At 35.9% G+C, this 14532-nt stretch overlaps 1 non-coding gene across 1 annotated transcript; it reads right to left on the bottom strand.

The window, feature by feature from the left end:
• Window positions 1-9741: 9741 nt before the first annotated feature.
• LOC112998463 (small nucleolar RNA R71) lies at window positions 9742-9848 on the bottom strand. The gene has a single exon (XR_003263564.1). It is a non-coding gene; the product is annotated as a small nucleolar RNA R71 (small nucleolar RNA).
• Between the last annotated feature and the right edge of the window lie 4684 nt (window positions 9849-14532).

The following is a 14532-nucleotide window of genomic DNA, read 5'->3' as shown; positions in this document are numbered from 1 at the left end:
ATATAATAGTAAAAAATAACTAATGCTAAGAAAGATTGCTCACTTTACTGCTAGAAGAGTCAACCTAATTGGAATCAAAAGATTTTAAGCAATCGACTTAGTTGATTAATTACAAAACAGGTATAAGTTTGATGTCCAGCCATGCATTTTACTTCTTTTTTTTCTCTCCATTTTCCGTTTTTTTGCGCCTCTTATAAAACGAGTCTCCCTTATAAAAGATCATATATATATATATATATATATATTCATATATATATTCAATTCTAATATATCATATTTGCTTGAATACGTATAACAAAAAAATTATTAAATAGATCATTTTTAACTTATGGTAATATATTAAATATTTTTTATTTATTACTTCAATTCATTTTTCACTATTAATTTTATTAATAAATTTCTGAATTTTTAATTTGAACATCCAAATTTGTAATTATTTTATAAAAGAAAATAATTTATACAAATATTAAATTGTAAAATAAATATTTTATAAAATAAAATAAAATATACTCTAATATAATATAAATAATCATTAATTTAATCTATTTGTATAGTTGTATTCTTTCAATCTCATTCTTGTAAGTTTCAATAAAAAAATATTCAAATAATATCTTTAATTTAATTTATGTGTATTTAATAAATAAAATTTTAGTTTATTTATAAATATATGTAACATTAAGAGGTTTGATAAAAAAAATGTTGCATAGGATAAATAAATGTATTATTTAAACTTAAAATTTAAAATAGGTTAAATTATTTTATTAAAATAATTATTTTTTAACAGAACAACATATATAAAAGTAATGATGAAATTTGACAGTGAAAAGTTAATTAAGCTAAATTTTGTAGCCTCTAAAAAACAATATAAAATTCGTAGATATTTAGGTTAACTTAACTATCAAGATTTAAAAATAAATTTTAATAATATATTACATAGAAAATGTAAACAAGTAAAATAGATTGGGAAATAAAATTAAATTGACTTTATTCAAATTGAAAATCATGTAAGAGTATGGAAAAAAATTAATTTTGAACATTTCATCTTAAATTGATGGAAAATATTATATGTCATTAAATATATAATGATTTAAATGCATATGAGGCAAAAGGTATTTGTAAATATCATTACCAATTTTTATTACTGTATAAGTCATGTTATAATTATATTTTAAATGAGTCTTTTTGTTATAATTTATAACATATTTACTAAATTTTTCTTAAGAAAATATTTTATTTCAAATAGTTTTTTATATATAAATTGTTCTCAATTCCCAATTAAGTTATGTAAAACATTTACGGATTCCGACCAATATAATTAAAAATATTCAGTGTTTGAATTATTGTTTGTTTGAAGTTTTAAAAGCTGCCAAATCAATATTAAGCTAAAGATAAACAAAATACATAGCATTTGACTTTTGCTCAATTTTTCATCTCACCGCGTCTTTTTGTTTTCCTAGCCTAGCTAGTTCCGTTGCACCAAGTCTTACTTTTCTTATAATTGTAGTTAAAGGTATTATATTATGCAGCAAAAACCATGCATACATACTATACGAAAATTTCTACGTGTGTTTTGGCGTACGAATATTGACTGGTTATACGTCACTCATACATGGGCCAATATTCATGATCGATCTGAAACATTTATAAACAAGCATACCAAAGATGTTAAGCCTAACTTTTACGGCGATGGCTAACTTGATAACTAATTTTTCAACTTTGAATGGGAGATATTTGAAGAGGTCCACACCTCCACAAATGTATCATTTGATTGGAGTATCAAGAGCCTTATTCTATATGCTTTCTTGATCTAGCTACCTAAAAATCCTCCAAGAGGCATAACCTTTCAACTTATAAAATTTTAGACTATTCCTAAATTCACATAATTAATGGGTGGTTTTTTTCCTCAATAACCAACTTTATTTATTCCATGAAAATTAATTATTAAACTCAAGGACTTGTATGAGACCTAATGAGTATAGTTTAATTGACAACCTACATTAAGTTTGTGGAGAAGGATCCATGTTTCATTCTCACAAAATTCGTTCTTGAGAAAAGATAAAGAATCTTAAGTGTGATTAAACTTTAAATTGAGTGATTATATTTGTTGTTAATAAAAAAAAATTGTATGGGTAACATGCATACTTGAATAATCAGTGGATTAATATTTTTTTTTTATGCAAATCAGTTAAGGATATGATTTTTCTTAATAATAAAAAGGACTAGGTAGCTGTAGTTAATTAATTTTACGCCTAAACAAAATGTTGTCTCCATCATCCACGAGTGGAACATGGTGAATTAGGGGAAAATAAATTAAAGTCTTGGCGTGAAAGACAAGTACGAACAAGATGTTGGGGTTGGGTGCTTGAGTGTAACATTCCATTAAGGAAAATGAATAAGAATAGCGAGAACGAAATCCAACTGAATGTGACGCCAGAAAATGGTGACTTATATTCATCACTCCCTCTTGGTCTCTTTCAACATGTTTTTGTCCAAATATAAGAAGATATTGTAGGCAAAAGAAGAAATTAGCTAAGAAAAGGAAATAGAGAAAATTTTACAATTTAAATTGAAGGAAAAGTGAAAATAAATAATCGTGGAGGTCGATTTTTCTCTCTTTTCTATTTTCTTTCCAACCAAACAGAAAAAAGTACATCATCTTTTGTATTTTCATGCTCCCCTATTTTAATTTTTATTTCCATCCAACTAAAATACCATAGGTGAATTAACTATAATAAGAGAACAAAACTTGGGGATCACACTCATACTAACACCCTAAAACTGAATAAATAAATAACAACAACCCAGAAAATAAAATAAAACTTTCGTCAAGAAACTTTGGTGTATATTGAAGTTTGATCTTTAATATTTTCGTTTTAGGTTTACACATTGTGTCAAAATTAGCAAATGGTCAAGTTTTATGAAATTGTTTAATTCAATACAAAAGATTAAATCACCTTAATACTTCATCTCACATTAAGTATAAGCTTTTAATTACAAAGACTGTTCTTTCAAAAAAAGGGAAAAGAAATTACTAGTTTACTAATTTTAAAAAGTATGTATATAACTAATTTGTCATTTTCTCTTGAGAACATATTAATTTGTTTTAAGAAAATAAAATTGATTTTAATAGGGTTAATTTAAAATTATTGAATGTTGTAACATCCTGGAAATTTCTATCCGGAATTTTTGGAAACGATGTATTTTGAATGATTATATATATATATATATATATATATATATATATATATATATATATATATATATATATATATATATATATATAAGTATTATTCAGTGTATATGTATAGATATGTTCTTGGTAGAAATAGGAATAGTGGGGGCAAGATATGCGGGTTGGACTAATTAAGGGAGAGAAATCCATAATTGGGAGGTTATGGGTTAATTCCTAATTAATTAGTTAAAAATCATCGTTTTGCGTGCGACTTAGAATTTAACGAAACTAACCTCTGAACCACGCTCGGGGTTTTATTCCGAGCGTTTTGATATATATATTGCTTGCTTTCGAAAATTGGTCCCGACGGACGCAGAGAAACGCGATAAACTGGAATCAGAGAAACGGCACGCAAACCGAGGCAGGATTTTAGCGTTTCAAAGGTCAGATTTTTCCCCACTTTTGTGACTGAGTATGGGTCACAGTCAAAAAGAGAAAGTGGGCCCTTTTTGCTCCAATCAAATAGGGACATGTGGCAGAGCTTGAATAAAATAATAGAAAAAGAGGAAAACCTTTTATTTAAGACCAAAAAGCTTTTCTCTCTCCTCACTCAGCAAAACAGAAATTTCAGACAGCCCTCTCTCTCCCTCACGTTGCCATTCTCTTCTTCTTCATTCTCCATTGAAGCTCCACACAAAGCTTCAACCTTTGGCCATCATTTCTGCCCCAAATCGCGAAAGGAGAGCATTTTCGGGGTCGTGAAGTGCGTGGCTACGAGTGGGACTTCGAAAATTCAGGTTTGGGTGGACTTCTTTCTCCTTTGATTTTCGTGGGTATGGGGTTTTGGGAGATATGATGGGTAGTCTTGCAAGGTTTATGCTGTGTGATGATTATTTGTGAAGACATTTGCTGAAAACTTGTTGAAATTGCCATGTTTGGATGAGTTAAACATACCCATACTGTTTTAGGGTTTTTGTGATGATGTTTGTGATGTTTATATGCTGAAATTGCCCATGGAAAACTGTTAGAGATGAAATGTAGAGTTAACCTAGGGTTGGAAAGTGAGAATGTGGTGTTATGAGTGGAAAAAGAGTGAGGTTTTGAGAGTTGGAAAGCTAAGTCTGAATTCTGTGGTAAATGGAGGTTAAAGTGAGTTAATACTAGCTTGAAATGTCATTTAGGACTTGGGAGAAAGCTTGGACTGTGCTAGGGAGAAAAACAAATGACCAAGTGAACAAAGAGCCATTTCTAGGGCAAATTTGGGTGTTGAAGAGTCAAATTTTGATTTGGTGGAATTTTAGGTGTAAATCCAGTTTGGGCAAGTTTAGATTGATGTTATGGATTGGTGTGAGGTGAGAGTTTGCTTCAAATTTACCTCATTCTAAACTTCACCTTTCAAACCTAGAAAAGCCATTGAATTGAGGGGTTTTGGACACCTAGATTTTGTGTTGCTGTGGTTTGAAGCTTGGCTTTGGTTTAGACATGTTTGATACATGATTTGGGACTTGTAGGATTTGATTTGAGCAAGATTGGATGAGGGGAAGTGTGATTTTCGAAATCTGCACTTATGCAGAATTTTGCTGTCAAAATAGGTGCAGCAGGATTTTGGCTTTGTGCAGAAAAATGCTTGTGTGTGGTTGGCTGTGGAAAGAGTAGTACAGAATGAGTTCTGGATGTTTGCTAGTAGATCCCAACGGTCACAATGTAGGCTTATGCACTATAGACTTCCAGTAAAATTTTGGAGTCGATCCAACGGTTAACGAATTGGATCGAAGGAATTGTTACTGTGGTCTTTAAGTGAGAAAAGCTGTGATTTTGGTTGATGTGTTGAGCAGAGTTTTCTGCCTTTGCTCTGTTTTGCTTGGCTATGATAGCTTGTGCTGTTTGAATGTTGTTTTGCTTGGATGTTGTGGAAGCTTGGGAGGATTGATGGGGACCCGGTGTTGAGAGAAACGAGGATATGGGCTACGTGGGAGTACGTGAGCTCAGTTGGAGGTGGGCAACAGGGGATGGTGGGTTTATGCGCGCATTGTGGATGTGGAAAACTTGTTGTGCACCATCGCCCGACCGCCACCTAGTACCACATGTGATGGGTACCCCATAATCCTACAAGCTTGAGATGAGAAAGTGTTGAAGGGTGAACTTCCTGCTTTTATTGTTGACCACAGAGTGGTACCTGGAGATATGTCGCGGGGGTCAGGAGACCTTGGGTACGTCAGGTGGGGTGCTATTGCCCAAAACCAAGCTTGACCAATCCCGACCCAACCCGGGCATAGTCAGTCAGTGAGAAACTGTGATGTACCTAAGCAGGCGAGCTCCTGGCAGTCAACAGATAAAAGGAACAAAGACCACAAAGCAAGGAGGCTTGTGGTGGCTGGCCAGCTGTGAAACTTGATTGATATGTGAGATATGGTCTCTGGTAATCGATTACCAAGGGTGGGTAATCGATTACAAGGCTTAAAAATGAAGACAGGAGGCTAAGATGGTCTCTGGTAATTGATTACCAAGGGGTGTAATCGATTACCAGGCTTGAAAACGAAGTCAGGAAACTTAGGGAGCCTCTGGTAATCGATTACCAGCCTGTGTAATCGATTACACAGAGGGATGGGTCACTGGTAATCGATTACCAGGCATGTGTAATCGATTACACAGTGCATTATTGCATATTTCATGTCCTGAGGCTGTGTAATTCACGTTTAGCCTCTGGTAATCGATTACCAAGGCTGTGTAATCGATTACCAGAGATGGAAAGCCTTAAAATACCCCTTTTACTTGCATGTAGTGGTTATGAGACAAATTGTGTGTAGCGCAGTTAGATTCTTGTGAAAGAGTCTACCCCTTTCCCTTCTTTCTTGTAGATCGTGATGGCGGCGCAGCTAATCCGTGATCGAGTAGAGATGGAGTGCCTAGAGGGAGCTTGGAAGACCCTCGAAGGCAACACGAGGTGCCGATTTCGGGGCACCATTCGACTCACGGCTACTTCTTTGGTGCATCCAGATGAACCTGCACGGACGCTTCAGCGCACGGTGGAGTGGATACTACCCACGCCTACACCATATCGTCTAGTGGAGCCCGTCCAAGTGATCGAGGTAACGTCATCCGAGGAAGACCCCGAGGGGGATCTGGAAGAGCTACCTCCTGAGCCTGCTGTGGATGCCCTTGACTTTCTAGAGGGTGATGAGGATCCACTTCTTGAGGTGGATTCTCCCGAGGAAGTCATGTCGGCATCTGAGGCAGACTCTACGGAGGATAGTGGCCCGGGGGAGATGGCGATCAGCGGAGGCTCTTCATCCTAGTGGACAACTTTTTGGATTCGTTTTGTATATTTTTGAGGGTGGGTGTATCTAGGACTAACTGTTAGGTTTACTCTTTTGTTTTTGTATGGGTAGACCTGATGTATAGGCATTTGATGATTGTATACATGTGGCTGAAGCCACCACTATGGACACCTTTGCTCTGGATGACACTATGTATTTTGTAAAACTCCCATATTTTGGACAGCTTTAAAACGATGAATGCATTTATAATCGATCTTGTTATTTGAAAAGAAAGCATTAGCAACTTTATTTGTAAAAGAGTTTATCGACCGTATTTTATTATTTTATTTTCATGTGACGACCTAAAGTAATGGCTGGTACATTCTTCCTTTTGGAACAGCAAAATAATTTAGAGAATTATGAGCGGTAAGAAAGAAATGACTCCGAATAGAGTTGTGAACTGGCCATTCAGGACTTTATAGTGAGGATTTTCCTTCTAAACCTAGTTATGGTGAAAAGAGAAAGAAATGAAAAAGAAAAAGAAGAAAAAAAATAAAAATTTACCATGGTTTTTGTTATTTAAATTATTTCTATTAAACCAGTCATTAATTTAGGGACGCCACAAATGGAATTGAAAAAATGTGTTTCTAAATTAATTAATATAATTATAAAGTTTATATTAATTGGGAGTATAAGAAGTAGGCTCTAAATGGTTAAGAGGAATTCATATTTAAGCTGATTTTTAGAAGGTTTTGAAGAAGTTACTACATGATTTACATTTTTAAAAAAAAATTATTAAAATATAAAATTATTCTATATTGTAAATATATATAATTATTTTTCTCTTAATCTTCACCATCCCTATCTTTTATTCCTTGTTTTTCAGAAGATTTTGAAATGAATAAAAGTATAAAATTGTAGTTACTAGTTGATGTGTTATTATTTTTTTCTTATTTGTTAACCCTTTTTGTCACCATTTTAATTATTGATTAACCTTAATTGTCAAATTAATTATGCAATTTTATCATTTGGGTCTACTTGACTAATTTTGTGTTTTTAATTTAATTTCAAGAGAAATATAAGCAATTGGACTTAGATCCGAAATTGGGCTGAACCGACTTGGACTTGAAGAGAGCAGACAATTTTATTTTATTTGGGCCAGTTTTATTTTATTTTGTTTTTGGGCTTGGACTTTAAAGCAGAATTGTAAACTTTGGGGCTGAGGACATATATAACAGCACCAGGGTTTTAGTGAGAGCAGACTGTTTTGGAGAGGAGAATAATTTTAGGGTTTTGCAATTCTAGTTTTTACTGTTCATGCGCACTGTTCACGTAGCAATAAAATTCGTTTTCTACAATTTCGTTTTCTGCTTCAATCTGTAATTTCGTTTTCCGTTTCCAATTGCAATTTCGTTTTCTGCTAATTAATGGAAGGTTAAGTCTCCAGCGTTGTTTTCTCTTGAGGATCAAACACAACTTTCTTTGAGGTTTTGTTATTACTATTGAATTCTGATAAATTTTTCCTCTTCACCAATTGCTCTGTATTTGTTGCTATTAATCCATGCATGCTTAGTGCTTGATTAATTGTCTTTGCGCTTAATTTACGTTCATGCTTAATGATCAGTTTCATTCATGATTAATTGGTGTATGTGTTGCTTAATCACATAATAACAGCCTTATGTTAATTTCCGCTTAGTAATTTAATTTAGGGTTGGATTAAGTGGTTGAACTGATTAGGGATAGATTCTCATAACCTAGGATAAGAGACTTGCTTGTGAATCAAGGGGAAACAACATATTTTAATTTTGTTATTTCTTTAATTCGAATTTGCTTGCGATTTAATTTATAAAAACAAACAACCCCCCCCCCCCCCAATTTGTTACTATTTTATTACTATCTGTTATGAACGTTTGATTGACCATTGCTCGTTGGGAGACAACCTAGGATCACTTCCTAGATACTGCATTTTTAATGTTTATTTGATTTGGGTACGGCCTCGATCAAATTTGGCGCTGTTGCCGGGGAGCAGTGGGCCAAAGGTTCATAATAGTGTTTAGTTGTTTTGTGTGTAGCTCTATCGTTTAGGTTGTGAGTTTGTGTTGTTTTGTTTTGTGTAGCGTTCTGTTTTGCATTTCAGTCGCATCCCCTGTTTAGCAACTGCTTCAGTTTTGTGTTTTGCTGTGAACAGTGTTTAGCGACTGAGAACTAGCTATTGATTTTGCAATTTAATTAGCGATTTTTGTTTTGATAGTTAGAGTTGTTATTTTTGGCTGATTTTTTGTGTGGTAGTTTCCTTTAATCCATATTTTGTGTGAAAAATACCAGGAGCACCTGGTGTGGCTGAATTTGAGAGAGACAAAATTTGAGAACTTGTTATTAGCAAAACTTAAAACGGCCATAACTTTTGCTCCGGGTATCAGAATGACTATTATTATATATGCATTTGGGGTAGAAAAAAATTTCCCATTTAGGGTGGGGTCCCCCAAACTCCAAAAATCATCCCTTTACTAAGTTTTTTATTTTTTATTTTTCAAGTATTATTGTCCTATTTTTCTAAACTTTGCTTAGGTAGTTTTCATAGTTAGCCTTTGAATTTTTGTTTGAAATTTTTTGTGCTATCCTTTCATGATTTTAGGGTGTTTCTCACAAAATTTCAACTCATTTGGATATCGTTTGACTATAGTTGTAGTTTTAACCCTCCCCTGGTGCTTGTTTGAGAAACACATGATTTGTTGCATATAGTGCATGACTAGGGGCAATCCAGGTGATTTACAATCCTTTGGTCCTGAAATAGATAGAACCTTTCATAGATTAGTTAGCCATAGTGTGCATCCTGATCATTCTATGCATTTTGAGCATTTTGAGCATTTTGTTGCTGGAGATTCTGAATATTCTGATTTTGAGCATTCGACTGTTAATTTTCATACTGAAAACATGGCTCAACCCCCACCTCGTGAGAGGACTCTTAGGGAGATGGCTGCACCTGATTTCACTTATGAAAGCTTGTGCATTCAATATCCTGATGAGGGTGTTCCATATGTTCTCAAGACTGGACTAATACATTTGCTGCCCAAGTTTCATGTTCTTGCAGGTGAAGATCCTCATAAGCATCTTAAGGAGTTCCATATTGTTTGATGCACCATGAAGCCCCCTGATGTCCAGGAAGATCATATCTTTCTAAAGGCTTTTCCTCATTCTCTGGAGGGAGTGGCAAAAGATTGGTTGTACTACCTTGCTCCCAGATCCATCTCCAGCTAGGATGACTTTCAGAGGGTGTTCTTGGAGAAATTCTTCCCTGCATCTAGGGCCATTGCCATCAGAAAAGACATTTCAGGCATCAAGCAACTTAGTGGAGAGAGCTTGTATGAGTATTGAGAAAGATTCAAGAAATTGTGTGCAAGTTGTCCTCACCACCAGATTTCTGAGCAACTCATTCTGCAATATTTCTATTAGGGATTTAGCAACATGGAGAGAAGTATGATTGATGCTGTCAGTGGTTGAGCTCTTGGTGATATGACCCCTGCTGAGGCTAGGAATTTGATTGAGAAGATGACTTCCAACTCTCAACAATTCAGTGCAAGAAAAGATGCTATTATCCTTAGAGGAGTCAATGAGGTGGCCACAGATTCATCTTCATATGCTGAAAATAAAAAGCTTGAAGGAAAACTTGATGCCTTGGTCAACCTAGTAACTCAGCTTGCCATGAATCAGAGATCTGCACTTATTGCAAGAGTTTGTGGTCTATGTTCTTCTGCAGATCACCATACAGATCTTTGTCCTTCTTTGCAGCAATCTGGAGTCAATGAGCAACCTGAAGCTTATGCTGCAAACATTTATAACAGACCCCCTCATCAGCAAAACCAACAACAATAGAATAATTATGACCTTTCAAGAAACATATACAATCCAGGTTGGAGGAATCATCCAAATCTGAGATAGGCAAGTCCTCCACAACAACAACAATCTGTCATTCCCTTCCAGAATGCTGCTGGTCCAAGCAAGCCATATGTTCCTCTTCCAATGCAACAACAACAGCAGCAACAACAACAACAACAAAGACAACAAGCAATTGAGGCCCCTCTTCAACCTTCCTTAGAAGAGTTAGTGAGGCAAATAACCATCCAAAATATGCAATTTCAGCAAGAGACAAGAGCCTCCATTCAGAGTCTGACAAATTAGATAGGGCAGATGGGGCAGATGGCTACTCAGTTGAACCAAGCTCAGTCCCAAAATTCTAACAAATTGTCTTCACAAACTGTGCAGAATCCGAAAAATGTGAGTGCCATCACCTTGAGGTCTGGCAAGCAAATTGAAGTGCCTCCACCAGTAGCAGCACCTGCACCTGAACCTGTCAAGCTTCATTCTGCACCTGAAAAAGAGGATGAGATAGTTGCACAAAAGAGAAAGCTTCCTAACAAAAATTTTCATGCAGGTGGACCTTCTTCTAGTAATTCTGACTTGCAGCAGCCTCCTATCCCTCTTCCATTCCCACCTAGAGAAATTCCAAACAAAAATATATAAGAAGTGGAAAAGGAGATCTTGGAGACCTTCAGGAAAGTAGAGGTGAACATACCTCTGCTAGATGCCATCAAGCAGATTCCAAGATATGCCAAGTTTCTAAAGGAGTTGTGCACCCACAAAAGGAAGCTCAAAGGCAATGAAAGGATTAACATGGGCAGAAATGTGTTAGCATTGATAGGTAAATCTGTTCCTCACATTCCTGAGAAATGTAAGGACCCAGGTACTTTTTGTATACCTTGCATTATTGGGAACAATAAATTTGAGAATGCCATGCTAGATCTAGGAGCATCAGTTAGTGTCATGCCTCTGTCCATTTTCAATTCTTTATCTCTTGGACCTTTGCAATCTACAGATGTAGTGATTCATTTGGCAAATAGAAGTGTTGCTTACCTCGCAGGTTTCATAGAGGATGTGTTGGTTCGGGTTGGTGAACTTATTTTTCCTGTTGATTTTTATGTTCTTAATATGGAAGAGGGATTTTCCCATGGTTCAGTTCCAATTATTTTAGGCAGGCCATTTATGAAAACAGCTCGAACCAAGATAGATGTTTATGTTGGCACATTGTCTATGGAATTTGGTGATATTGTTGTTCATTTTAACGTCCTTGATGCCATGAAACATCCATCTGAGGATCATTCTATTTTTCGTGCTGAGATAATTGATCAGATTGTTGATGATTATATGTTTGATTTTGATTCTCTTCATGGTAGGAAACATCCATTTTTATCTAATCTGCATACTTGTCATTCCTTATGCATTGAATATGAATCTGAGTTTGAATTTGATCCAGTATCTGATTTTTATGCTGAGAGTGAATTTGAATTTGATTCTGGTTCTGATTTTCTGGGTGTTGTACCTCTTAATGTTGATTTTTTAGAGTCAGAATGCACTAACCATGTTGCAGGAAGTACATATACTTTTGACTTGCTTTATGAGGTGCAAGCTGAGGAACTTTCCTCTTCTCCTACCCTGGTTCCTCCCACTGTTCAGCCACCACCCACACCAGAGTTGAAGCCTTTACCAACAACCCTCAAGTATGCTTACTTGAAGGACAAGGAAAAATTTCCAGTGATCATCTCTGCCTCCCTTGCTGCTGAGCAAGAGGAGAAGTTGTTGCTAGTGCTCAAGAAGCACAAAAAAGCCATTGGATGGACTTTAGCAGATATTTATGGTATTAGCCCATCTACCTATGAATGTATGTATACATGATTTTGATGATGTCAAAAGAAGAATCAAACAAGGCTCATTTTGCTTCAATATTAATACAAGATTGTTTCAACAAACAAAGCCTTGATTCAAGATTTCTTCAAGATCAAGCCTTGCCTCACAATGAAAGGTTTCAAGTCATTCAAGGCACATGTAATTGATTACCAATACATGTAATCGATTACCAATGGTTTGAAAGTGTGTAATCAATTGCACATCATATGTAATCGATTACTAGAGACTTTGAACGTTGGAAATTCAAATTTTAAATGAAGGGTCACAACTGTTCAAGAAAAACAACTGTGTAATCGATTACACTAATTCTGTAATCGATTACCAGAGAGGATTTTCAAGGAATATCGCCAACAATCACATCTTATCATTTGGATTTTGAATGGCCATCAAAGGCCTATGTATATGTGTGACTTGGGACGAAATTGATGAGAGAGTTTTGATTGATCAAAATGTCTTATCCTTTCAAAAGACAATGAGAGAGATTCCAAAAGAACTCCATTGTCAAATGCTCAATCCTTGACCAAACACTTGCCAAATCTATAAGGATTCTTACATGGATCTTCATTGTAATATTATTCTCTTGAAGAGAGAATTCTTCTTCCATTCTTCTTACTCAATGAAATTAATTAAGGGACCGAGGATCTCTTGAGTTGTAAGGATTCCTGAACACAAGGGATGAGTTGTCCTTGTGTGGTTCAGAAGTTGTAAAGGATTTTACAAAGATAGTGGAAATCTCAAGTGGGTTGCTTGAGTACTGGACGTAGGCACGGGTTGTGGTCGAACCAGTATAAAATTGTGTTTGCATTCTCTCTTCCCTTATCTTATTTATTTTGTTGCAAATCAATTGTGTCTTGCATGTTTAAAGAACATTGTTAAATTGATTGTTGTTGCTTCTTCTGAATTCTAAGTCTATCCCTCTTAAGATTATTGAGGCCACAAGGTCCAACACTACCTGCTTGCATAGGATACTTTTAGAGGATGAAGCTATGCCAGTGAGGTAGCCACAGCGGCGACTCAACCTCGTCATTCTAGATGTGGTGAAAAATGAAGTGACCAAGCTCTTACAAGCTGGAATCATCTACCCCATTTTTGACAGCCAATGGGTGAGTCCAGCCCAAGTGGTTCCTAAGAAGACTGGCCTCACAGTGATTAAGAATAAAAGGGATGAGCTTATCCCCACAAGAGTGCAGAATAGCTGGCGAGTCTGCATTGATTATAGGAGGCTAAACCAAGTAACCAGAAAAGATCATTTTCCCCTGCCATTCATTGATCAAATGCTTGAGCGCTTGGCAGGTAAGTCTCATTACTGTTTTCTTGATGGTTTTTCTGGTTATTTACAAATTCATGTTGCTCCTAAGGATTAAGAAAAGACAACATTCACCTATCCCTTTGGCACTTTTGCCTATAGGAGGATGCCCTTTGGCCTATGCAATGCCCCTGGTACCTTCCACGTGTATGCTTAGCATTTTCAATGATTTTTTAGAGAGTTGCATAGAGGTGTTTATGGATGATTTTACTGTTTATGGATCCTCTTTTGATGCATGTTTGGATAGTCTGGATAGAGTTCTTAATAGATCATTGAAACTAACCTTGTGCTGAATTTTGAAAAATGTCACTTCATGGTAGAACAAGGTATAGTTTTAGGGCATATCATTTCAGTAGGGGCATAGAGGTAGACCCTGCAAAAATAGAAGTTATTTCACAATTGCCTTACCCCTCTTGCGTGCGAGAGGTTCGTTCTTTTCTTGGTCATGCAGGTTTTATAGGCGCTTTATCAAGGACTTTAGCAAAGTGGCCCTTCCACTATCCAATTGCTGCAAAAGGAGGTGGAGTTTGATTTTGATGACCGGTGCAAATAGGCTTTTGATTGCCTTAAGCGTGCGGTGACTACCACCCCTATCATTCAAGCACCTGATTGGACAGTCCCATTTGAGCTAATGTGCGATGCATCCAATTACACATTGGGGGCTGTCCTTGCTCAAAAGATTGATAAGCTACCTCGAGTGATCTACTACACTTCCAGAACTTTGGATGTTGCTCAAGCAAATTACACTACCACAGAGAAGGAGCTATTAGCGATAATTTTTGCTCTTGAGAAATTTCGTTCATATTTACTTGGTACTCGCTTTATTGTTTATACTGACCATGCAACTCTAAAGTACTTGTTGAAGAATGCTGAACCAAAGCCTAGATTGATCAGGTGGATGCTTTGGCTCCAAGAGTTTGATTTGGAGATCCGTGATCGGAATGGTGCACAGAACCTCGTGGCTGACCACCTGAGTAGGATTAAGCGTGCATCTGAGGACTCACCTATTCGGGATGATTTTTTGGATGATCATTTGTACATTCTGTATAGTATTT

This window comes from Glycine max, chromosome 11 (assembly GCF_000004515.6).
Source record: "Glycine max cultivar Williams 82 chromosome 11, Glycine_max_v4.0, whole genome shotgun sequence".
In the NCBI taxonomy this organism is placed as follows: domain Eukaryota; kingdom Viridiplantae; phylum Streptophyta; class Magnoliopsida; order Fabales; family Fabaceae; genus Glycine; species Glycine max.
The sequence above is the reverse complement of the archived record's forward strand: the minus strand, read 5'-3'. Positions and strand labels throughout refer to the sequence as shown.